This window comes from Peromyscus leucopus, chromosome 4 (assembly GCF_004664715.2).
Source record: "Peromyscus leucopus breed LL Stock chromosome 4, UCI_PerLeu_2.1, whole genome shotgun sequence".
Taxonomy (NCBI): domain Eukaryota; kingdom Metazoa; phylum Chordata; class Mammalia; order Rodentia; family Cricetidae; genus Peromyscus; species Peromyscus leucopus.
In genome coordinates this window covers 88,683,726-88,709,359 of record NC_051066.1, presented here as the reverse complement: position 1 = coordinate 88,709,359, position 25,634 = coordinate 88,683,726, and positions in this window count along the sequence as shown.

The window sequence follows — 25,634 nt, the reverse complement described above, 5'->3', positions numbered from 1 at the left end:
TCACCTGTTTCTTTGTTTATTAATGAGTTAAATTAAATATTTGATAAATGTTCATTTTATATTTGATTCATGAGTTGCCTTTAAAGTATCCTTTAATATAGGTTTCCCTGTGGCTGACTCTATAGCTTGGGGGTCAGAGCACAGGTCTTGTAAACCAGAGGTTGTGAGTTCAAAGTTCACTGGGGCCTTCATGATGTTTTTAGTGGGGAGGGACTGGGAGGAGAGGAGGGAGGGGAAACTTCAATTGAGATGTTAAAACAACAAAAATAAATAAATAGTGATATGTGTGTGTGTGTGTGTGTGTGTGTGTGTGTGTGTGTGTGAGTGTGTGTGTATCCATCCACAATAGACAGGTAGATTTCATTTGGTGCTTTTCTTAAAGCCTGACCTGGGTTCTTGGCACTCCTTTGTGTACAGAAGACCCTGCTTTGTCCAGACATGGTGCTGTGCAATGAGTCCACCTCCAAGTACCCTAAAGTACCAAACAGGGGAGGAAAGGGAGGGAGTGAAGACAGGTTAAAATAGCCAAGCCCATAGGAACAAGGTAGTTATAGCCAGGTAGGGGAGAGTGCCACAAGGAGAGAGGAAGAGAGGGCAATGTTCACAAATCTAGTATTCCTCAGGCCCACTGTGCACTGAGCTCCACTGAGCTCCACTGAGCTCACCTCAGCCCCAGAGCTCAGGTCTCTGAAATGGAAACAAAGTTAGATCGAATCTTTAGGGGAGATCCTGATCTAATATAGCTAGTGGGGTGCAAAGAGGGTGTGTGGCCACAGACAGACAGAGGGAAGGCTTTATAACAGGTGTACAAGGACTATGAGCAACAGGCCAGGATACAGGGCCTCATAGGAAATCAGACCTGCTCAGGACTCCATTCTGGACATCTAGCCTCCAGAACTGTGAGCAAATTCATTCCTGCTGAGCTTCCTAGCCTGCAGTCCTTTGTTGTGGCAGCCTTCACAACAGAACACAGGGAGAAGGAGCCTGGGGTTTATGGAAGGCAAACGCCAGTACTAAGTCTTTTGATGTGGTGCCCGCTTGCTTTTTTCCAAAGTTCTAGGTATTTGTCAATGAAATGACTTGGTCATTGTGAAGTACTGTCTCCTACTGTTCCACCCCAACTCCTGCATGTTCTCTGAACTCCCATAGGCTTCTTAGTTCTGTCTTTTTATGAAACGTATGTCCTGTGTTGGGAATAGCTTCAACCACTGCTCATTTCTCCATCACTAACCCGTGGGCTTCCTCAGAAGTAGGGACTATGCATGTTTTTCATTCTGTATGTCTAACACAGAGTAGATAATGTTGCTGGGTCTTGCACCTCATTAACTCTGTGGAACAAAGGGTCTGATAGGCACATAAACAAATGGGGGAAAGCTGCTTTACACCAAAAGATAAGTCAAAGGACAATTTATTCTTCTTGGAGATTTAGAAATGATCAGCTAGAATTATCCCTATAAGTCAACATTTCAGGGGTTAGCCAGGCTATTCAGGAGCCATTCCACATTCTGTCAGTCTTGGGTGCAGCAATCTGCCTTGGCCTCTAGCCAAGTATTGAGGGCATGATCTTAGATGATCCATTGCTCTGGGAAATGTCTAACCCTGACCCTGAGATGTCATCTTTTTTCTTTTTCTTTTTTTTTTTTTTTTAAAGATTTATTTATTTATTATGTATACTGTGTTCTGCCAGCATGTATGCCTACAGGCCAGAAGAGGGCACCAGACCTCATTACAGATGGTTATGAGCCACCATGTGATTGCTAGGAATTGAACTCAGGGCCTACTGGAAGAGCAGCCAGGGCTCTTAACCACTGAGCAATCTCTCCAGCCCCAATATGTCATCTTGAGTGATAACAAAGCTTTGTTCATTCAGACACATCTGCTGCTAAAAAGGACATTCCTTTGTCTTCATGAACTGCTATCTTCCTTGGAAGCTACCTGCTTATCATATGAACGATTACTTTAAAGAGCAGAGCAAACATATTTTGTGAAGGACTGTGCTATGACTTGAAAGTGCCCCTCAAAATGTGTACTGGGAGATCAAAGAAATGGCCCAGTCATTAGGAGCATTTGCTGCTCTTAAAGGTTCTGTTCCCAGCACACACCTCAGGCTGCTCACCACCACCTCTATTTCCAGCTCCACAGGATCTGATGCCCCCTTTCTGGCCTCCATTGGTGCCACATGCATGTGATACCCATACAGAAAAGCGGGCATACACATATACATAAATTTAAAAATAAATTAATTTTTTAAAATGTATGTTAGAAACTTTATCCACATTGCAGGAATGCTAGGAGGTGGAGCCCAAAGTAAGATGTTTAGGCCACAAAGGTTCCATGGTTATGAATGGATTCATGCTTCTTAAGAAGTGACTCTAGGGGCTGGCAAGATGGGTAAAGTCATTTGCTGCCAAGTCTGACAGCATGAGTTCAGTGTCTGGGACTATGTGGTAGAAGGTGAGAACTGATTCCCACAAGTTATCTTTGACCTCTACACATGCAACACGGCATAAGTGCTCAGCTAAATAAATAAATATATTTTTTAAAGATTTATTTACTTATTATGTATACAGTGTTCTGTTTGCATGTATCCCTGCAGGCCAGAAGAGGGAGCCAGATCTCATTACAGATGGTTGTGAGCCACCATATGGGTGCTGGGAATTGAACTCAGGACCTCTGGAAGAACAGCCAGTGTTCTTAACCTCTGAGCCATCTCTCCAGCCCTAAATAAATAAATATTTTAAAAAGCTATTCAGAACGTGAGTTGAATCTCATGAATTCTCTCTCTCCCTCCCTCTCTCTCCTTCTCCTTTTTCTTCCCCTCCTTCTCTCTCTCTCTCTCTCTCTCTCTCTCTCTCTCTCTCTCTCTCTCACACACACACACACACACACACACACATAAAATAATAATAAAATAAAATAATAAAAATAAGTGTGATAAAACCAGACTAGAAGCTAGAGCCCCTTAACACTTTCTTTTACTCAAAAATCATTTTTATCTTTTGATCTACAAATGAAAAACAAAAATACAGATAGTAAATCAAATTTGGTCCTTGAGCTATACTTTGTCTACCTTTGCCCTAAACCAGCATCTGCCCTTCAACCTTCTATGTTTCCCTCCTTGCCCATCACTTTCAATCCAGCCAAACTCTACATTCAGTGTGACTATTTCTAGGAAGCAAGGGTTCTCAATAGCCCTCATCTCAGTGTGAGTGAGTAAAAACTTGAATGTTTCCTCAGAGGCCAGGGGTCGAATAAGATCAATACTGCACAAAAGAAAACCAAGAGATGAAACCACCTTTAGCCCAACCAAGCCTTCCTCACAGCCTGCTAAGTGGTTTTGCAGTTTGCAGCTCACAGCTCACTGAAGTTGATTTTTCCATTGACAAAGCTTGTTTCTTCAGAGGAAATGTTATTTCAGCTAAACATAGGAAACTGTCGATGCTGTCTTGTGTCATACATATCTGTGTTCAACTTCCTGACCTCAAATTCAGCCCCCTTAGGGCTTGGTCTGAGCTGGGTGTGAAGAAAAGAGGACTCTCAGCCGATATGATCTGGTGTTGTGCCAGTCTGCACAGAATTAGAAGATGGATTATTGAGGATTTGTTTTCCTTTAGGAATTAGGGCTGGCACTGGCTTAGCTTTGGTACAGCAGAGGTATTAACTGAAATGCATTTCTGTCTTAACAGCCACATCCCTTTTAGCCTTGGTGACTTTGGAGTGACTTCCAAAGCAATCTCATCAGAATGAGTCGGCAGATTAAGGCTAACTTCATGTCAGAACCCCACACAATGAGAGAAGAAGTAGACCTCTGCAGCTCCCCCTCCTCACAAAATGAAATTCAGTGGTGGAAGATGGGCTGACAAATGGGTTTGTGTGTGTGTGTGTGTGTGGAGGGGGTGAACCTTCAATTGGATTTCCTTCAGTAAACCCATAGCAAGGCAATTCACAACAGAAAACACCATGGTAAGGTGCAAGTACTGTCACGGCGATTGGTCATGCACCATGTTGGAGGCTCTCACTGGGCTAGTTTCATTGGAAATCTCGCCTCTTTTTTCTTTATCTTCAGCAAATTCACTAGGTTTAATCAGTGTGAATCTGAAAATATGCATCTATAAGGGCTATGTTCAGAAGGCCCTCCCTTGTGTTTGTGAAGCTGCTCAGCTTTAGGAACCTTGGTTTTCTTTTCTGTGAAATGGGTGGCAATGTGGACAGAGAACAGAAGTGGAGATACATGGTGTGGTGCTTCATATTATCAATTTGATGGAATCTAGAATTACCCAGGAGACGAGCCAATGGGCATTTCTGTTATTGGAAATGGAAAGCACCATTCCATGACAAGCCAATGGACATTCCTGTTACTGGAAATGGGAAGCATGGGTCTGCAGGCTGAGGTCCTGTACTAAATATAAAGGAGAAATGGAGATGAGCAACCATCCATCTCTTCTTACTGATTGTGGCTACAATTTAACCGACTGCTTCAAGCTCCTACTACCTTGACTCCCCACCATGATGGACTGTTTTGTATCCACGAACTGTGAGTCAAATAAGCCCCTGATCTTGTGAGTTGCTTTTGTCAGGGCATTTTATTCACAGCAACAGGACAAACAACTAAGATGGGAGGGTATCTGAAGGGCAAGCTAGGAGCATGTTATTACAAATGAGAGATATAGGGAGTTTGAGCTAAAATGATGGCTGAATTTACATTAAGACAGACATTTGTTGAGTCCATAGATACTTCTGAAATCAAAGCTCAAGAGGATTTATGATGTGGTGTGGGAAACACTGTAGACAGCCAGGTATCTGCTCCATCTTTACCACTTAGCTATCCTAACTCCAGGACTAGATGGAAGTGCCAATTTGTGGCTTTATGTTTCCATTATTAAGCCCTCCAGTACCGAGGACTCCCTGAACGCTCAGCTCTTGGTTTGGCAGTGCCCTGGCTCTGACTACTTCACAGTTCCAGACAGGTGAGAAAACTTAGTTGGCACTAGTCTCCTCTGTTCTCCAGCTTCTTCTGAGGAAGGAAGCCCATAACGTGTAGCAGATGGGACTAAGTCCCAGGGCAAAGGGAAGTCTAGGGCCTCAATGTCCAACTATCTCTGTTAGCTTTTGTAACATTGATGTTTTAAGTTCCCACTGCTGGCAGACCCTGTACTGGATTCACTGTGCGTTTCAGGAGTTAAAAAGATGTAAGTAAAACTCAAGGAAATTATAATTGAATGGAGGCAAAAATGTATGAAGTCAAGAGAACAAGTGTCTAACTGTGGACTGTGCTCGGGACACTGGAGAATAATAACAGTGACATGTCATTGTATGACAACAATGTCAGGCTAAGTGCTGAAGGCATGAAAACCAAGGAAAGCAAGTTAGTGGGTAAGAAAAAAAAGCCATCTTGGGAAGAAATATTCTAAGCTAGGTTTTGAAAGGAATGCTGGATACAGACTCCTCTGTATAGAGGAATTGGACAAGAAGAAACTTTGGGAGTAAAGGCGTGGACTTGGTGGCACACAGGCAATGGACAAGGGACAAGAGAAGGGTTTGCTTTGGTCTGGTAGGTCCACATTAGGGGGGTGTAAGAGATGATGGTGGAGAAGGCAGTGGCCTAGCTGATGGGGAATGTGAGCATGAGGCTGAGGTGATTCTGGTGCTACGCTGCCAACAGTCACAGGTGGGGAAGAGCATCTCGTGATGACGATCAAAGGAGTTTGATCATGGAACCAACTTTCAACACGGCCTGGGGGAAGGAAAAATTCAAGATGTACTCCCTTGAGGATCGGAATGGTAATTAGTATGTAGATGTCCAAGTGCCTAGAAAAGAGTAATGGGTGTGGGGTAAGGAGGAAAAGTCAGATCTGAAAGGGATAGTAAAGGAAAGTGGAACATGAATAACACAAAACAACAGCCCAAAGCCCCAACGCCTGCAGAGCCTTGGAGAATGGCAGTACCTCTGACGATAGCAGAGAAAGCTGCCAAGGTGCTAATGTGTGTGGGGAGGGAGACTTAGCAAGTCAGAGCTTGAAATATCCTAAGTGGAAATAATAAACACCTCTTCTAGATGACCTGGCATACCACCTCTGAGGACCATGAGTGGTTCTAATCTAATGGGGAAGAGAAAGAGAAAGCTTTTTGGCTGGGGGGAAGCAATACAGCATTTTCAGACTTACACTTCTGAAGATGAGAGCCTAAAATATTTAGCAGCACTACCTGTACCCAAGCCCTCCGTTTAATAACCATCTCCTGCATTCATGACCCACTTTATCTTGTTCAAAAAGATTCTCACATATCATCATTCTCTGTGAGTTCACAATTACATGAAATAAACAGGCCAGTCATCTCTCAGAATCATTTCTGAGAGACGGCATGGGCGACTGAAGTAGCTGATTCAGAAGTCACATGTCTGAGAGGACTGCTCTATTGAGCTCTGGTTGTAAATGTTTGCCATTAGCCTGGATTGGCTTCCTCCTACGGTGTGGTAATGAGAGTCATCTTTCTATAGCACAACTGACTCTTCATATGGAGCTGGCTAATACCCTGAGCCTTTTATGTTCACAGCCTTCTTTAATTCCTTCACCAACGCTATAGGAGAAATGCTTTTCTTCATTTCACATATCATCAAACTGAAGACAAAAGATCTTTAGAAACTTGTTCAATGTTACAAACCCAGCAAGTGGCAAAGACAAAATATCATCCTAGGTGACTCTAGAGCTTAAATATTATATCTTACACCATACTGCAAAGAACCAACTATAATAAAGTGGCATTACACTTGGATGGCCATGTCTTGCCTTGACTCAGCAAATCTAGTTAGTCTTCTTCATATGCTCTTCAGCCTTGTCTGTTAGTAATGCTGTTACTGTCTTCTGGGTTTGAAGGACTCATAACCATTTGGACTAAGTTGTTAGTGAGTAAACACACATATTTGTATATGTATCTATAGAGAGAGAGTTATAGACACATAATTACATACAGATGCATAGACAAATCTATAAATGTAAATGATTGCTTCTAAAAACTTAAAATTAAAAAATCAATAACAGAAAAATATAATGCATTAGTTACTTTTTTTTGAGACAGTGTTTCTCTTTGTAACAGTCCTATTTGTCCTGGAACTCACTCCACAGACAAGGCTGGCCTTGAACTCACAGAGATCTGCCTGCCTCTGCCTCCTGAGTGTTGGGATTAAAGGAATGTGCCACCACCTAGTATTGGTTACCTTTCTTGTTGCTGATTAAATACATGACGAAACAAAGGCTTGTTAAGGCTTGTCACAGATTGAGGACCATCATGGCAGGGACAATGACTGGTCACACTGCATCCACAGAGAGTGCTGAGGAGTGAGTGCTCACGCTCCCCTCACGTTCTCCTTTCCACTCAGTCTGAACCACAGCGCATGGAATAATGTCACCCAGATTCAAGGTGTGTTTCCCTCCTCAGTTAAATCTCTCTGGTATCGCTGTCCCAGATAAGCTCAAAGATGTGTCTCCTAGCTGGTTCCGTGTTGAGTGAACTTTGCAACAAGTATGAACCCTCACAAGCACTGTCTTCTCTTCCTCCCTCCCCCTTTCCTCTTCATTCCTTTTCCGTCTTTCCTTCTTTCCTTCCTCCCTCCCTTCCATTCTCCTCCTTCCTCCTCTCCTCTCCTCCTCTTCCTCTCCTCCTTCTTCTTCTTCTTCTGTCTCTCTCGTCTCTGCGTCTCTCTCTCTCTCTCTCTCTCTCTCTCTCTGTATGTCGGCTATTAGGGATTAGACCCAGGGTCTTATGCATGTTTTTGCCTTCTACCACTAAATTATACTCTCAACAATTTTTGTTCTTTTTGTGTGGATCTGTATAGAGGCAACATTGTTCCAATATGCTTTAGACAATGATGGCATTGAGACTTAAAGAAAGAGAAAGGAGGTGTTGATATGCTGTCAGCACTGTACAAGATGTTTAGATACATTATGCCACTTACTCTTTACAACAACCGTAAAACAGACATGATTTTCCTCATGAACAGATGAGAAAACCAATGCGTATGGACATGATAACACTTGAACAGTGTCAGGAGACCAGAGCGAAGCAGAGCTGGGAATCATGTGACTCACTGCAGAGAGCCCTGCTGTGAGTAGGCATCACTGGCCTGCCACAACAGTTTATGCAGGTGATGGGAAACTGCCATCACAGCAGCTCATTTGCATATCCAGCCTTCATCTTTCCCTTAATGTATGGCACGTTTGTCATCTCTTCACATAAACACTGTGCCAACAGGGAGACCAAGGGCACAGTGATTCAGGCATCCTGGTTTCCCCAAGTTGCACCCAAACCTACATCTGCTGAAATGAATGGATTGGAAACTAACAATGGAGGCCATGGGGAAGCATTCGTTTGGTTTTGTTGGTGGTGATTTTTGTTGCTTGGTTTGGTTTGGTTGTTTTGTTTTGGTTTGGTTTCAATACTGGTTTTGGTTTTGGTTTATTTTCATCATGCTTAGAATGCCAAGAGAAGGATTTTTGTTGTTGTTGTTGTTTTTGTTTTTTAAGAACTTTGCAATGTAATCTAGGTGAGTCATGACTAGAGCTAATAGGACTTCCATCTCTACCTGAAATGATGTTTGTTTCCCTGTTGACACTAAAACTCCATGAGGAGTTTAGTGCCTCCAACATGAGTTTGACTAAGCAAAATTGGCAATTAGCAAAAATGACATTGTCAAATTAATTTTATGAGGCCACAGTCACCCTGATACCCAAACCACAACAAAGACTCCATTAAAAAAAAAAAGAGAGAGAGAGAGAGAGAATTACAGGCCAATCTCCCTTGTGAACATAGATGCAAAATACTCAATAAAATACTGGCGAACTGAATCCAAGAACACATCAAAAAGATCACCCACCATGATCAAGTGGGCTTCATTCCAGAGATGCAGGGATGGTTCAACATATGAAAATCTGTCAATGTAATCCACCATATAAACAAACTGAAAGAAAAAAAAAACACATGATCATCTCATTAGATGCTGAAAAAGTCTTTGACAAGTCCAAAACCCCTTCATGATAAAAGTAGACTTGGAGAGATCAGGGATACAAGGGACATACCTAAATATAATAAAAAGCAATATATAGCAAGCCAATAGCCAGCATCAAATTAAATGGAGAGAAACTCAGAGCAATTCCACTAAAATCAGGAACAAGACAAAACTGTCTACTCTCTCCACATCTATTCAATTTCAAGTAGCTAGTACTCAAGTTCTAGCTAGAGCAACAAGACAACCAAAGGACATCTAGGGGATACAAGTTGGAAAGAAAGAAGTCAAAGTATCATTTTTCACAGATGACATGATAGTATACATAAGTGATACCAAAAATTCTACCAGGGGACTCCTACAGCTGATAAACACCTTTAATGAAGTGGCTGGATACAAAATTAACTAAAAAAAAAAAAAATCAGTGGCCCTCCTATATACAAACAACAAAGGGACTGAGGAAGAAATCAAGGAAACAACACCCTTCACACAAATAATATAAAATATCTTGGTGTAACTAACCAAGCAAGTGAAAGACCTGTATAACAAGAACTTCAAATCTTTGAAAAAAAAAAAGTAACTGGAGAAGATATCAGAAGATGGAAAGATCATGATCAGTAGAATTAGCATACTAAAAATTGCCATTTTACCAAAAGTAATCTACAGATTCAATGCAACTCCAATTAAAATCCCAACCCAATTCTTTACAGACCTTGAAAGAACAGTACTCAACTTCATATGAAAAACTAAAAATCTCAGGATAGCTAAAACAATCCTGTACAATAAAGAAACTTCCAGAGATATCACCATCCCTAATTTCAAATGCTACTACAGGGCTATAGTAATGAAAACTGGCATAAAAACAGACAGGAGAATCAATGGAATTAAAGACCCAGACACAAGTCCACACACCTATGGACACCTGATTTTCAATAAAGAAGCCAAAATTTTACAATGGAAAAAAAGAAAGCACGGCTGGAGAAATGGTTCTGCAGTTAAGAGCATTGACTGCTCTTCCAGAGATCCTGAGTTCAATTCCCAGCAACCACATGGTGGCTCACAACCATCTGTAATGAGATCTGATGACTGCTTCTGATATGTAGGCAAACATGCAGACAGAACACTGTATACACAATAAATAAATAAATCTTAAAAAAACAGAAAGAAATGTTTCTGGTGCTGGTCTAACTAGATGTCAGCACATAGAAGAATGCAAGTAGATCTGTATCTATCACCCTGCACAAAACTCAAGGCCAAGTGGATCGAAGACCTCAACATAAACCCAGATACACTGAACCTGACAGAAGAGAAAGTGGAAAGTAACCTTGAATGAATTGGCACAGGAGACCACTTCCTGAATAGAACACCAGTAGTGCAGAAACTACGTTCAACAATTAATTAATGGAACCTCATTCAACTTAAAAGTTTCTGTTAAGGCAAAGGACACCATCAATAGGACAAAACAGTAGCTCATAGAACGGGGAAAGATTTTCACCATCCCCACATCTGACAGAGGGCTGATTTCCAAAATATATAAATAACTCAAGAAACTAGATATTAAAAACCCAAGTAATCCAATTTTAAAATGGGGTACAGATCTAAACAGAGAATTCTCAATAGAAGAATCTCAAATGGCTGAGAAACACTTAAAGAAATGTTCAACATCCTTAACCATCAGGGAAATGTAAATAAAAATGACTCTGATATTCCACCTTACACCTGTCAGAATATCTAAGATCAGAAGCATAAGTTGACAACTTGTGCTGGACAGGATGTGGAACAAAGGGAACACTCCTCCATTGCTGGTGGGAGTGCAAACTTGTACAGCGACTTTGGAAATCAATATGGCGGTTTCTCAGAAAGTTGGGAATCAATCCACCTCAAGACCTAGCTGTACCAATCCTAGGCATATACCCGAAGGACACACCACCATACCACAAGGACACTTGCACAACTGTATTCGTAACAGCTTTATTCATGACATCCAGAATCTGGAAACAACCTAGATGTCCCTCAACTGAAGAATGGATAAAGAAAATGTGGTACATTTACACAATGGAGTACTACTGAGCTGTTTAAAAAAAAAAAATGGAATCACAAAATTTCCAGGCAAATGGATGGAACTAGAAAAAAATCATCTCGAGTAAGGTAACCAACACCCAGAAAAAAAATGTACATACTCATTTATAAGTAAGTGCAAAAGTGGATATTAGCTGTAAAATAAAGGATAACCAGGCTACAATCCACAGACCCGGAGAAGCTAGGAAACAAGGAAGGCTCGAGGGGGGACACTCAGATCTCCCTGGGAAGGGAAAATAGAAGACATTTTGTGAGTGGACTGGGGTGTGAGTGGGGATGGGAACATGAGGGATTAGGTGGGGAATGGGGAGAGAGACCTGAAAGAGCTAACTGGAAAAGGGGGTACAATCTCAGGGTCAGGTAGGAACATGGTGCAAGGGAAACTCCCAGGAATCTTCAAGGATGACTGTGGTGGAATTGTGTTCCCCAAAATATTGTGCACCCTAATAAACGTATCTGGGTTCAGAGAACAGAACAGCCACTAGATATAGAGGCCAGAAAATGGTGGCACACATACCTTTAATCCTATCACTTGGGAGGCAGAGATCCATCCAGATCTCTGTGAGTTTAAAGCCACACTGGAAACAGCCAGGCATAGTGATCACACCTTTAATCATGGGAAGTGATGGCAGAAGGCAGAAAGGTATATAAGGCGTGAAAACCAGGAAGCCAGGTTAAGCTTTCAGGCTTTTGAGCAGCAGTTCAGCTGAGACCCTTTTAGATGAGGACTCAGAAGCTTCCAGTCTGAGGAAACAGGATCAGCAGAGGAATTGGCAAGGTGAGGTAGCTGTGACTAGTTCTGCTTCTCTGATCTTCCAGCATTCACCCCAATACCTGGCTCCAGGTTTGTTTTTATTAATAAGACTCTTTAAGATTCATGCTACAGATGACCCCAGCTAAGACTCCTAGCAATTACAGATACGTAGCCTGAATTGGCCTTCTCCTGTGACCAGGCAAGACTTCAAGTGGAAAAATTGAGATACCAACCCAATCACATAATCTTTGACCTACAGTCTGTTCTGCTTATGAGATGTGCTAGGGTAAGGGTGGGAGTAGATATGTGGGAGTGGTCAACCAATGGCCTGTCCAGTCTGAGACTCATGCCATGAGAGTGAGTCCACACCTGACACTACCTAGAGTGCCAAGACCCAGAAGCTAAATGACCCAGAGACCTAGGATAGAAGCAAACACAACTGGAGAAAAAAATGTCAATGTAATGATGCCTAACGATATTCTGCTATACTCACAGATTGGTGCCTAGTCCAACAGGCATCAGAGAGCCTTCATTCCAGCAGCTGGTGGAAACAGATGCACAGAACCACAGTCACACATTAGGCAGAGCTCAGGGTATCCTGCTGTAGAGATGGAGGAAGGATTGTAGGAGCCAGAGGGGTCAAGGACATCACAAGAAAACTCACAGAACCAACCAACCTGGGCTCATAGGAGCTCACAGAGACTGAACTGACAACCAAGGAGCCTATATGGGAGCAACATATAGGCCTTCTACATATATGTGACAGTTATGTAGCTTGGTCTACCTGTGGGACTCCTAACAGTGGGAGCAGGGGCTGTCCCTGAGGTTTGGGCTGGCTTTTGGTAACCTATTCCTCAGACTTGGTTGCCTTGGCTGGACTAAATACAAGGGGAGGTGCTTGGTCCTGCTGCAGCATGATATGTCATGCCCATGCAAGGCCTGCCCCTTCTGAACAGAAACAGAGGAAGAGTGGATTGAAGGGGATAGAGGAGAGGGGAAGAATGGGAGAAGGGGAGGAGGGGGAAACTGTGGTCTGAATGTAAAATAAATAAATAATTTAAATTTAAAAAAAAAAGAAAGAAATGGTCTAAGAAACAAAGGAAAATACCCTAAGACTCCGAGCCAAGCCAGAGGAACATCTGGCATTACTCTGAACTCTGAGTGTCAAGCAGAGGCAAACAGCACCCAGTATTCAGAAGCTGCCCCGGTACACACTGTAGCCTATGTCATGCTTCTATCAGGTATAGACAGGCTCACACAACACCAACTTCAAATAAGATCATGATAAGCACTTCCATTATGAGTGATTCAGCACAGACTAAAACAAGGTCACAGCATTAACCACAAAATCCCAAACATCCCTCTCTCAGATAAAAGAAATGATTTTTTTTCTTTTTTACCAATTGCCACTGTATGTACATTCTAGTCTCCCCTCTCTATGAGTAACAGTGACTGAGATGTATGGTCATAGAGTTGCTCCTGAGAAAACATCCAACCTAGAGCAAAACTCCTGCCTCCCTATGTGCTTCTTGAATCATCCAACCAGAGCCCAAGGCTTATGGTAAGTTCTCCCTAACACTTTCTAACTGAGATGCCCAAAGGTTCTCCATGGTGTGTGTGTGTGTGTGTGTGTGTGTGTGTGTGTGTGTGTGTGTGTGTGTGTGTGTTTGCTTCAGTGAGTACTAAACCCAACGTGGCCAACTACAAGCATGTACCTGATGCTCTTTGTCTAGAGTATATTGTCAATGCTTATCTAGATGTATGAGAACTCAAACCCCAGTTTCTATTATATTTTACTTTAAGACATCTTCAGAACATTTTTTTTTTTGAGACAGGGTTTCTCTGTGTAGCTTTGCACCTTTCCTGGAACTCACTCTGTAGCCCAGGTTGGCCTTGAACTCACAGAAATCCACCTGCCTCTGCCTCCTGAGTGCTGGGATTAAAGGCGTGTGCCACCACTGCTCAGCTAGCTTCAGAACATTTTTCACCATCTGGGGCACTTAACACTGGTCATATTTACACTTACCAGTGTTGCTGGTGCCATCTTCATAGGTCCATCTTCCACTAGTCATTTCTCTCCCAAGCAATATTACAAATACCGACCACACTGGTTCTTCCAAAGGAGGCCCTCTTCAGTTGGGATTTGCAGTAGTTAATAACAAGAAACAGGGGCAAGGTTTCCTAGTCTTTTACTATGTGTCCTCACTCCCAGAAGCTGTCACTTTGCCTTCATTGCCCCTCCAAACTGCAGCCCTTAGGGGGACAGTCTCCCTCTGCTGATTAGCATGGCCTAGCAGTCCTGCAGCAGCACAAGGAAGGCAGAATGAGGATAAGTTTCCAAATGTGCACTGTGGGTTCCTGATGATGGAAGCAAAGCTCATAAGCCTCTCCTCGATCCAGGTGGGTCTGTCTCAACTAACGTGAATGTAAGTCACAAAAGTCCTTATCTCAGTGCCCAAAGCCTTCCCAGGCTCAGCTCTCTTCCAGCACCTAACTAACTAGTTAGAAGAGCAGCAGGGTGAACAGCCAGTGAGAACAAAGGAGTCAGCTTGTCAATGCAGTCTTTGCCCACAGCTTGAAGAAGACCATCTTCAAAAATCCTTCTCCAGAGGGCCCCTCAGAAGCCGTGGGTTTGGAGGAGCATAATTTCCTCCGTTGCTTAGCTGAATAATCTCTGGCACCCGTGTTATCCTTTTTCGTCTCCTCACAGTCTAACCTTGACAGATCAAACACGAACTTTTCATAAACACTAAATATTAATGAGGCAGATATACAAAGCAACTGTCCTAAGAAAAAGAAACAAAACTCAAGCAGGCTATTCTGTTGAGACAATAAGGAAATGTAGAGTGATAAGGAGAATGTGCTCAATATAGGTTAAAAACCTTAACTGTACTCTTACCTCTGGTCATTGATACCAAAACAAAAACCCAAAAAGAACTCCCTTGACAGTGGCCATTGGGGCTCCCCTCACCTCAACACTCTTCCTGCCAGGCTACAGGAAACAAGATGCACAGCTGAGCCTCTGGGAGACGTCTTACTTTAATCTTCCAGTTAGCTTCCTAACATTGTGTCACCATCTAGGGAACTTAAAACTGGTCATAGTCACACTTACTAGTTTCAACACTTGTTTTATGTCGGGTTCTATCCTGAGTGTTATGTACCCGTATTCTTTTACCTCACAAATCTATTCTATGAGGTAAATACTACCACCATTGCATTTTACACACCTATAAGCTGGGGCACAAAATCAAGGGGGTTATTTGAATTTGGGGAACTACTAACTTAGAAAACTCTCACCAAAACCCTGAGTCTGACTTCTGAGGCGTGTTTTTCGGGAAGCCAGGAAAGAAAATAGGGGACAAAGCAGTATGCAAAAAAGCCTCGTCCCCTAGACCCTCAGACCCACAGCCAGAATGGGTGTGGGTGGTGACTCCATCCTGCCCATGTCCTGGGTAGGACAGTGGCCCTCATTGTGGGGCGGGTAAGCACTAAGACTTACATAGAGGCTCTCTAAGGTTATATGGGAATGGCTAGTGTTGGGGGCACTGATTTCCACATGCACATTTCTAAAATGGATCTCCATAGGAACCAGTGATGTCTACACATGGTCTTTCCCACCAGCTTTCCACAATACCCTTGTCTCAAGGATAAGAAGGAAACACAACCCTTTCCAGCCCTTCCAGGCACAGTGCCACAGACTTTAGGCCTCCAAAAGAGATAACTGGATGATACAGGAAGCTGCACCCAGAAGGTAAGTAACCCTGAAGACCTGGTAACACTCTTTAGAAACCAAATGGTTTCCAATGTTTTACTTTCAACAAAATTGAAAGCAGACATAATGGAGCTGATAAACTATTAAGAATAAATGCATTACTTAATTAAATAAATATTCTTAAATTTAAATTCATTTAACAAATAAAAAAATGGACAATACTTGTTTGGTGCCATGTGATGTTTTGAGATACACACATGCACACATACTTATATACATACATACATACACACATATACATGTACACACACACACAGCAATACTCAGATCAGGGTAAGCATTTCTATCTCCTCAAACATTTATCATCTTAGGGATGAAACATCTAAGCCTTTTTCTCGCACTGTTTTGAACTGTAGAGTACATCATCATTATCTCTAGTTACCCTGCTGTGTGGCACTGAGACTCTTACCACTGTCTAACAATGTCTTATATTACAGATAACTCACTCCTCTATAACTACAGCCAGAACCTTTCCCTGCTACTCCAAAGCGTTATAATGGTACAAGTTACTTTCAGCCATCCATCATCCCCAGCAACAACAACAAAAATGCTTTTCAAAAACCTGGCAGCTCCTTTGGGTATCCTCTCAAGAATGAAGGGACTTCTGAGCCCAAAGCCTTCAGATATTTATGTGAACATGATTATTTGGTCCTTAAAACTATGAAAATAAAAATAGAAAAACAGTTTTTATATTTATTTGTTACATTCACTCATGGATATATGCTAATGTTTGCCCCTACCTAGGTATATCACTAAATGGGGAGATGGCAAGGAGGCATTATTTCCAGAGTTTTTCACTTTGTTCTCAGTAGTCATTGAAATTAGATTCAAGTGATTTGTTGCATACAATCAAAAGGCAGAACTACAACACTACACTTTAAAGATCACAACTGGTTTTACTCTGCAATTCTAGACTATATAGAGCACTTTATTCCATGAAGTAGAATTCCCATGGGCTAAGAAAAAGAGGTCGACTTTTACAATTAGTGTGCATAGGTGTGTGTGTGTGTGCATGTGCACATGCCCACATGAACAAGCACCACACTGCATAATGAGGCCAGAGGACAACTTTACAGAGTTGGGTCTCTCCTTCTACCCTGTGGGTTCCAGAGATTGAACTCAGGTTGTCAGGCTTGGCAGCAAGAGCCTTTTCCTACTGAGAAATCTTTCTGGCCCAACAGGTTGCTTTTATGGACAGAGAAGGGCTCTAAAATACTATGCAAAATGCAGAGTTGAGCAATATAAATTACTTGTAAAATGATACAGGAAGACAAAATAATAGAAAAACGGTGACTTAGTTAATACCAGATTGCTTTAGGCCAGTTCCTTTAAATAAGGATGAAAACAGAGAGAATTTCATTATCACTGTAGAAACTACCTGTTTGGGAAGTTTGCCTGCTCTCATTCATTTCTTATGGTTTACTGGAAAAAACAGTTAACAGCTTATTTTGGTTTGAAGACAAGTAATTTAGTACAGTTGGATGCATTGTGATTGTTTAGTCTCATCTATTGGGGTTCAGTACAGAAACTAAGTCAAAAACAATGACCCCCTGTAATACCCAGTTAACAATACTGGTAGACATTGTTATCATTTCTCAATTTTGAATATTAGTTCTTTTATAATTTGTTCCTACACTGCTATGTTTTGGCTGTACTCATGAAGGCATTAAACAACAGAGTATGGTTGCCATTTTATTTGAGTCTAGATCCACACTCAAGACCCTTGACCTATTTCATGTGTGCTTGTGCATGTGTGTGAGTGTGTACACTTACGAATCTCTGTGTCTTTAAAGTGCCAAGGGAGAAGGAGGAAAAAAGATGTTCTGAAGGTCCTGGATTCTTTTCAGGGAGGCTGGACTTGCCCTGCCTTTTAGAGATTGTTCTCTTTTCCCTTGCTCCATGGTGATTCCTTCAAGCTCAATCACAGGATTCTCTTCCTTCCAACTCCTCTTTCTCATCCCTTCTCTCTCAATTCACCTCTCCCCCTACCCTGTATGCATGTGGCTTTGGTATGCGTTCCAGGCTGGCCTCAGATTCTCATAGTCCTCCTGTTCCAGCTTTCCATGTGCTGGAGTTGTAGCCATGCATTACCATGCCAGGTGTCACACAGTGAATTGATTGATTGATTGATCTGAAGTACTGGGGATTGAATCTAGGATCTCACTACGGTAGGAAGGGGCCCTTCCACTGAGCTATTATTTGAGCCCTTTTAACATAGTTAAGGAAGTACTTACCTACTGTCATATTACTACACCCACCACTTATTTTCTGTATTAGGTCCCATGAAGACTGCAATTTCTTCAGACCTGAGAGCTTTCTCCACATGCTTGTTGTTGTTGTTGTTATGTGTGTGAGAGACACTTAGGCTACATAGCACAGTGGTGAGTGGATTCTGGCAGGTAAGTTTATTATCTGGATCATCATATTTTGGTGTGTCATATGGTTTGAAAATAAATAACCACTCAAAAGTTACACAAACATCATCAGACAGAGCCATGTCACAGAAGCGCTCCAGTTGCTCCACATTTAATGTGCCCTTCGGTGACTCAGTGGTGGGAGAGACTGAGAACATTAGTGGCAAGCTACTCTTGTCGGTGCGCACTTACAGGCTCTAAGAGGGCTCTCCGAAGTAATTCCCTCAACTGTAGTTCATTAGCAGATGCTAACAATCCCCTTCTGGCCTTAATTAATTACCTTGCTTTGGAGTCAAAGAGGGGAATGGTTGTCAAGAGTATTATTTGCTCAATTACCCCAAAGCCATAGATAATGTGTGGTAATGGATTGGAAGATGAAACACCAGCCTTGCTCCAATCCCACAACCGTAAAACTGTGTTCTGTTCATTAAGGCACATGGCATCAGTCATGAGAAGAGCTTACAGTCAAGGCAACAGTAAACGGAATGGGAGGTGAAATATCTCCATTTACTTTCCAGCATAAACACAGAAAGTCTACACTGCTAAGAGCTTTCTGATATTCAAAGACAAATTCCTGAGGACTCCCTGTCCTTTTCCACCTCTCCTTTTTGGCCATTTTGTGGCTGTTTCATGGATGACCTCACCCACAGGCTGGTTGTTCCCTGTATGGCATGATTAAACCTCAGCTCAGAGGCCCTCAGTGATAACATTACATTTATGCTTGCTTTTAAAAATCATGTTGTAGTTGGTTAGGGTTTGTGCTATAAAGCAAATCCCTTTCTCGTGTTTTAAGTAATAAATATTGGTGAAAATATAAATCTAGGCCTATTTGAGAGAGTCAGTAAGTAGGTAATTGATGTCATATAGAAATAAAGAGGCTTCATGTAATGATGAGCTAGGGTGAAAGGAAGCACAGCATATGTATATGTGTGGTATATGTATGGTGCAATACATATATGTATGTAATCAGTGTGCATGTACTGTTTTAGTGTGTGTGTGTGTGTGTGTGTGTGTGTGATTTCTCTATATGGTGTGTATGTTTAGTATGGTATGTGTATGATTGGTATGCATGTACCAAATTTAACTCTGTGTAGGTGGTTGCTATGTGTGGTGCACATGTATGGTCTAGATTATATATGTATGTGATTGGTGTGCATGTACCATATTTAACTCTGTGTATGTGAGATTGCTGTCTGTGGTGCACATGTGTGGTATGGTACACACATGTGTGATTAGTGTTATGTGCATGTAATGTGCTTAAATCTGAGCGTGTGTATGTGGGCTTTTTATGTCGAGTGCTTTCACTGCTGAGTCTGCCCTCCAGGTCTTAAAGGCGTATGTCTCCAATACTGGCTGTATCCCTGAACACACAGAAATCTACCTAGCTCTTCTAACCACCACGCTCTTGCTATGGCTCTAATAGCTCTGACCTCAGGGCAACTTTATTTATTAACATAAAATTAAAATCACATTTCAGTACAAATAAAATATCACCATAGTGGGCTTTATTCAGAAAGCATTTTCTCAGCTGAGTCTTGAAGGATGAGTGCCTGAAAGATCGTAAGAGTCAGGTCTGTTAGGCAGAATAAACAGTACTCCAGCACGCAGAGGGGAAACCAGGTCTGGGAAAGCATGCCTGCTGGGAGATGGAGCTGTGCTAGGGGCTTCTGATCTGCTCACTAGTGACCTATGTGTCCATCTCAGGCCAAATAAATCAGACTTGATGAGGGAAAGTAGCTAGTTTTGTCTCATCGGCAATGTGGAACTTGGCCTTCCGGGTGAATCATGGGAAACTATCCTGGGGCTGTTGTTCCCTCCTGCTCTCTGTGGTTTTAACTGATTGCAGAACTGACTGAGTGAGTGCTTAAACCCACAGCACTCAAACTTTAGCTCGTTTGCATGGTCCGTGTGTGTCCCCAGACCCTACTACAGCTTGTTGACCCTGAATCTGCTTCTTTTTCGCTGAAAAGAATATCTGCACGCCTCCTTAAAAAAATTGCTGGGTTTCAGAGCACTCCTCTGTGTATATTCACTCATATGCCTTTCCCAACTGCCTTTTCAACCAAGACTGCCATTTAGAGCAAAAGCTCTCAGCAGCAACAGCAGGCTCCTATCCACCACCAGTTCCAGCTTGGGATAACCCTCCATGAATATAAAAGGATCAATTTAGAACCTGTGAAAAAGTCTCCAGTTTTTATGACTTTCTATCCTTTATTGAATTATTTGTAGCCCACAGATGCTATTCACAGCTGAAATAAAAAGTGAAAGCTAAATACTTTTTGCTGTTGCCTTGCTAATGTCTGATTCCTGCAGCTCACTTGTGTGTGCTAATCAGACTATGTTGATACCACCTCTTATTTAAAAAACAAAAACAATAACCCATCACCAGGAACCTCTGATACCCTCACCCCTGCTATCCCCACCCCTGCTATCCCCACCCCTGCTACCCTCCCCCCTGCTATCCCCACCCATGCTATCCTCCCCCCTGCTACCCCCACTCCTGCTATCCCCACCCCCTGCTTTCCCTACCCCCTGCTACCCCCATCCCCTGCTAACCCTACCCCCTGCTGGGGGAGAATGAATGCTGCTACACCAGCTAGGCATTAGGACACTGTCAGCCTGGAATGCTTGCTTGGGGCTTCCTCATTCTGAGCTGTAATGAAAACAGACAGAAATCTCAGCTTCACTCAGCATTCGTCATCCAAGAACCTTGACTGTTTATTGTGAGGTGATTTTGTCCACTGGTTGACATTGCTTTCATCTTAGCTTACTAGGCTCACTTTTGCTGGCATTGCCCTATCAATAAGGGCAAATAGTTTCTCATCACCCAGGTAAATTTCTATACCTGAGATCTGCAAAATGATCAGGACTCTAATAGGGTGGACAGGAAATGCCTTATTCACCACGAAGATTGTACAGCAAACAGTTCACTTGTTTTTAACTCTGTGGATATGAAAAGAGAAAACCCCTATTCCATCCTTCACTGCTCAATATAGATCAAACCCTGGATCTCCTAACTGCTAGGCAGGTGACACCACTGAGCTACACCCATAGCCTGCTATCTCATTTGTAAACAGCAGTTTGTTATCCTATTGGTTAGAGTTTTGTACAAGAGAACCTTTAAACAAGTCCCAGGTTTAAAGCAACTCGGTTCAGGATTGTAGTGGCCAGTCTCCAGAAGGGCCAATCTCCAGAAGGGCCCTCTTTACTTCACAGTGTCTCATCCCCTCTCACATGTCACAGGATTAAACTGTCACCAGCAAACTAACCACTTGTGCTCCATCCATATCTAAAGTCCTAACCTCCAATGTGGTGGTCTTAGAATGGGCCTTTGGGGGTGCCTAGGTCTAAGTAAGGCCATGACAGTGGAACCCACGTGAGCTTGGTGCCTTTGTAAGAAAATGGTGACACAACAGAGCTTCCTGGTTCTCCCACATGAGGACACACGCAGGAAGAGGACCTTCACCAAAAACCAAATTGGCCAGCATCATGATCTCGGCCTTTCCAGCCCTATAGGAAAAAAAAAAAAAAGAAAAGAAAAGAAAAGAACATTGTTCAATCTGCCTGGTCTGTGTATGTTCCTATAGCACCTTGAGCTTAAATTCAGAGTTGAGACCTCTCAGGCCATGCCATTAGACAGACTGTGGCATCCACCTTGTCCTCTCTCTCTAGGAGTGTGAGGACTGCCGCCAGCCGGCTTACTGTGAAGAGATGTACACAGCAGAAGCCTGAGTGGGGGAGCAGGGCCTCTCCAACAGCCCTCACCAAGTGAGTAAGTCCTCACAGAAGAGCCGTCTGCTAGTCTCACTCAAGTTCATGGAACTGAAACGCAACTGGCATCTTGAACTCTGACCTGCAGCTTTTTGAGACATCTGGATCCAGAATCACTCAGCTAAGGTGTTCATGAATTCCTGGTCCGTACTGTAAAAGAAAGTAAATGTTTACTGTTGTTTTGAACCACTAAGTTTGTGGTTAATTTCCAGCTAATAGACTTTTTTTTTTAATTCAAATATAATTGAAAATAAATTTCCTAATAGGAATGACTAAGGAATCTGCATATTCTCGACTCCTCAGAGTTCACATGAAACTGCTGGACAAGTCATAAGATACAGCTCTTGGGCCAAACTCCACGTGCAGTCTACAGGTCACAGTGGTTCCCAGATCACACTGTTTTTTGTTTTTTTTTTTCTTCCAGTGTTTACTTTTCCACATTTAAAAGTTGAATTCATTAGATGTAAGTTTATGGTTACTATTCTTCTGATGATAGACTATGGTACCATTGGGTCTGCCACATGTGATGAAAACAGATGGGGCAATGGCAGCTGCCCAGATTGTCTCCAGTTTACACGGACTTCACTACTCTATTGACCTCCCCTGTTTCCTACTGGGGCATCCAGGGAGCTTGACCTTCACCAGTGCACTGGGAGCAGCTAAGGGCGACACTCTTAATATTCCTGGTCACCCTGACAGGCTTATTCCCTGCCATACAGTAAGCCCTAAAATGGGTTCATCCACTTGTAAATATATAATATTGGCCATTTTGTTTTGAGAACTTTTATAGTTTTATACCTATTTCTCAACATTAGTTGTACTAAAAGTATAATTACTCGGCCTCATTTATAACTGTTAGTGTGACAAGTTACCTTTCAGAAATGCCCCCCATAAGAACCCTTTGAATTTCTGTATAATCAGTTAGCTCTTATAATATCTCTGCTTCTAAGTCATAAATTTAAACTATGGCAGGTGTGTGTGCTTGTGAGTACACACATGTGCTGAAGATTAAACCTAAAGTCTTATGCATACTATGCCCACACTATACTACTGAGCTATATCCCTCAGCCTCTGTTCCATCTTTTTAAATCCATTTCCTATATCTTTCCATTAAAAAGCCCTGGAATTGATGAGCTTCAGTTGTAGGAAAAGATGCATATGGGAGAAATGACTGACTCAAAGTCTAAAATCAAAGACGTGCATGAGCCTGGTCATACTAGAAAACAAGGCAACTGTGCAAGATTGTTTCTTTGGGATACATGTCTGCATCTCCCCAAGTTCATAGGTGGAAACTCAAATCTCAGTGTGGTGAAATTTGCAGGTTGGGACTTTGGGAAGTAATTAATGAGGGTGAGACCTTTTATGAGTGAGGTTAATGTCTTTACAGAACAAGGCAGAGACCAGAACTATTTCTCTCTGCTTCTCATATGTAAGAAGGATATAATCCAGGAGAGAAGCTCTCTCTAGGAACTGAGTTAGCCAGCACATTGATTTGGATACTCAGAACTGTATGTTTCTGTAGCTTAAGCCATCCAGGCTATGGAAAAATCATTCGTCATTTAATGACAAAGATACATTCTGAGAAATGCATCATTTAGTGATCTCTTCATTGTATATACATCATCAAGTATACTTGTACACACGAGTTGCATAGCATCTGTTTTGCTGGCATAGAAGGGCCTGGCAGAGAAGTTGGGTCACACATGATCATTTGGTGTTATAGTGTGTTATATGTGTGTCCTAATAATGCATGAGTACCCTGGCTTCTCACTATGCTGGATCACAAATGGCTTCAACGTTGTCCCAAGCAAGATTCTTTTCTTGTTTTTAAAATTTCTGAAACATGAAGTTAACTTGCCCTATAGAGAAAAGACCTTTCAAACATGTGTCTCTGTGAGAGTAGGATTTTGTCTAAAGCAATGGTTTTCAACCTTCCTAATGCAACAACCCTTTAATACAGTTCCTCACATTGTGGTGACCCCCAACCATACAATTATTTCATTGCAACTTCATAACTGCATTTTTTTCTACTGTTGTGAATCATAATGTAAATATCTGTGTTTTTTTCAGTGGTCTTAGGCAACCCTTGTGAAAGGGTCATTCAATCCCCATAGGGGTTATGACCCACAGGTTGAGAATTGCTAATCTAGAGAGGAAGTTTGCCCTGGGAAGCAACTTTTCTCCTCCATCAGCTTATCTAGAACCTACCATCCTTCAGCTACCTTCACATCAGCACTTGCATGCACACGACTCACTTTATTTTTTATGAACAATGATTCTTGGATCTTTGAAACCACCCAGACTTAGTACTAAGTTTAACATAAAGGATGGGTCCAGACTTTTCTTTCAGCATTAGAGATAAGCTTTTAGCTTCAGCTGCGCTTATCACAGGGCTGGGAGGGATATGATCTCCAATTAGATTATCACCATATATTTTCTCCATATATTATACAGGGCCTTTTGAATTTTTGTTTGTGTCTTTGCCTTCAGTTGAGCAGTTCCTTTAACGGTTTCTAGAGTTTTATTCTTGTTCTTCAAGACTGTGGGTATGGTGGCATAGGACACGTCTGACTGGTGAGCAATGGCCATCACTGACGTCCTGCCACCATAATCCTCAATCACTTTAAACTTCCTTTCCAGGACAACCACTTTATGTGTTTTCTTATTTACAGTATTAGAAGTGTGTTTTGTACACATAGGAGTCATTAAGAACAAGAGGCACGAAGTTAAATCAAGGACACAAACGAGAGCTGTGGTGAAAGGTACAGGAGGTTGTTGCCAAAGCAATGTGGCATACCACTCTTCAGTAAGCTCTTCTCTTCTTAAGTAGGAGTATACTCCAAAACAGCCATTGCCGTGGCTAGTTTTAAATACCAACTTGTCACTACCTAGAATCACCTGAGAAGGAAGCCTCAACTGAGGAATTATCTAGATCAGGTCGGCCTATAGGTATGTCTGTGAGGGGTTGTCTTGACTGTTAATTGAGGTGGACAGACTGCCTCTGGATGTGTCACCATTCCACAGGCTGGATCCTGAACTGGAATATGAGTGACAAGAACTAACCAAGCACAAGAAAACAAAGACATATTTATTCTTTCTTTGCTTTGATTGTGGATGCAATGTGACCAGATGCTTGAGTTCCTGCCTTGACTTCCCCAAAATAGTGGATTGTAACATGGAATTGTAATTCAAATAAAACTTTTATTCCTCTATGTTGCTTTTCTCAGAGTATCTGTCATAGCAGCAGAAATAAAACTATAATAGCCATTAAAGGTATTGTATAGCAAATGCATAAACTTGTAACACTCCATCACTATCATCACCAAGTGTCAGGTACTTACCTAGTTGTGAGTGCTATGCTCTTATACTACCAGCAACTTAGTACATTTGCTTATCCCAGCATCATCACAAATGTGAGTAACTCATTTTGTTTTAGACAGGGTTTCACTGAATAGCCAAGGTTGGCCTCAAATCATAATCATCCTGGCAGCTTTCTGAATAGTACAGAAATGGACTGTGCCTAGTTGAGTGATGGTGTTTTGATGGCTATAATACCATCAGACAACAGGAATTTTTCAGGTCTGTGAGTTCAAAGCCAGCCTGGTCTACAGAGCAAGATCCAGGACAGGCACCAAAGCTACACAGAGAAACCCTGTCTTGCAAAAACCAAAAAAAAAAAAAAGGGCTGGAGAGATGGCTCAGAGGTTAAGCGCACTGGCTGTTCTTCCAGAGGTCCTGAGCTCAATTCCCAGCAACCACATGGTGGCTCACAACCACCTGTAATGAGATCTGGTGCCCTCTTCTGACCTGCAAGGACACATGCAGACAGAACACTGTATACATAAT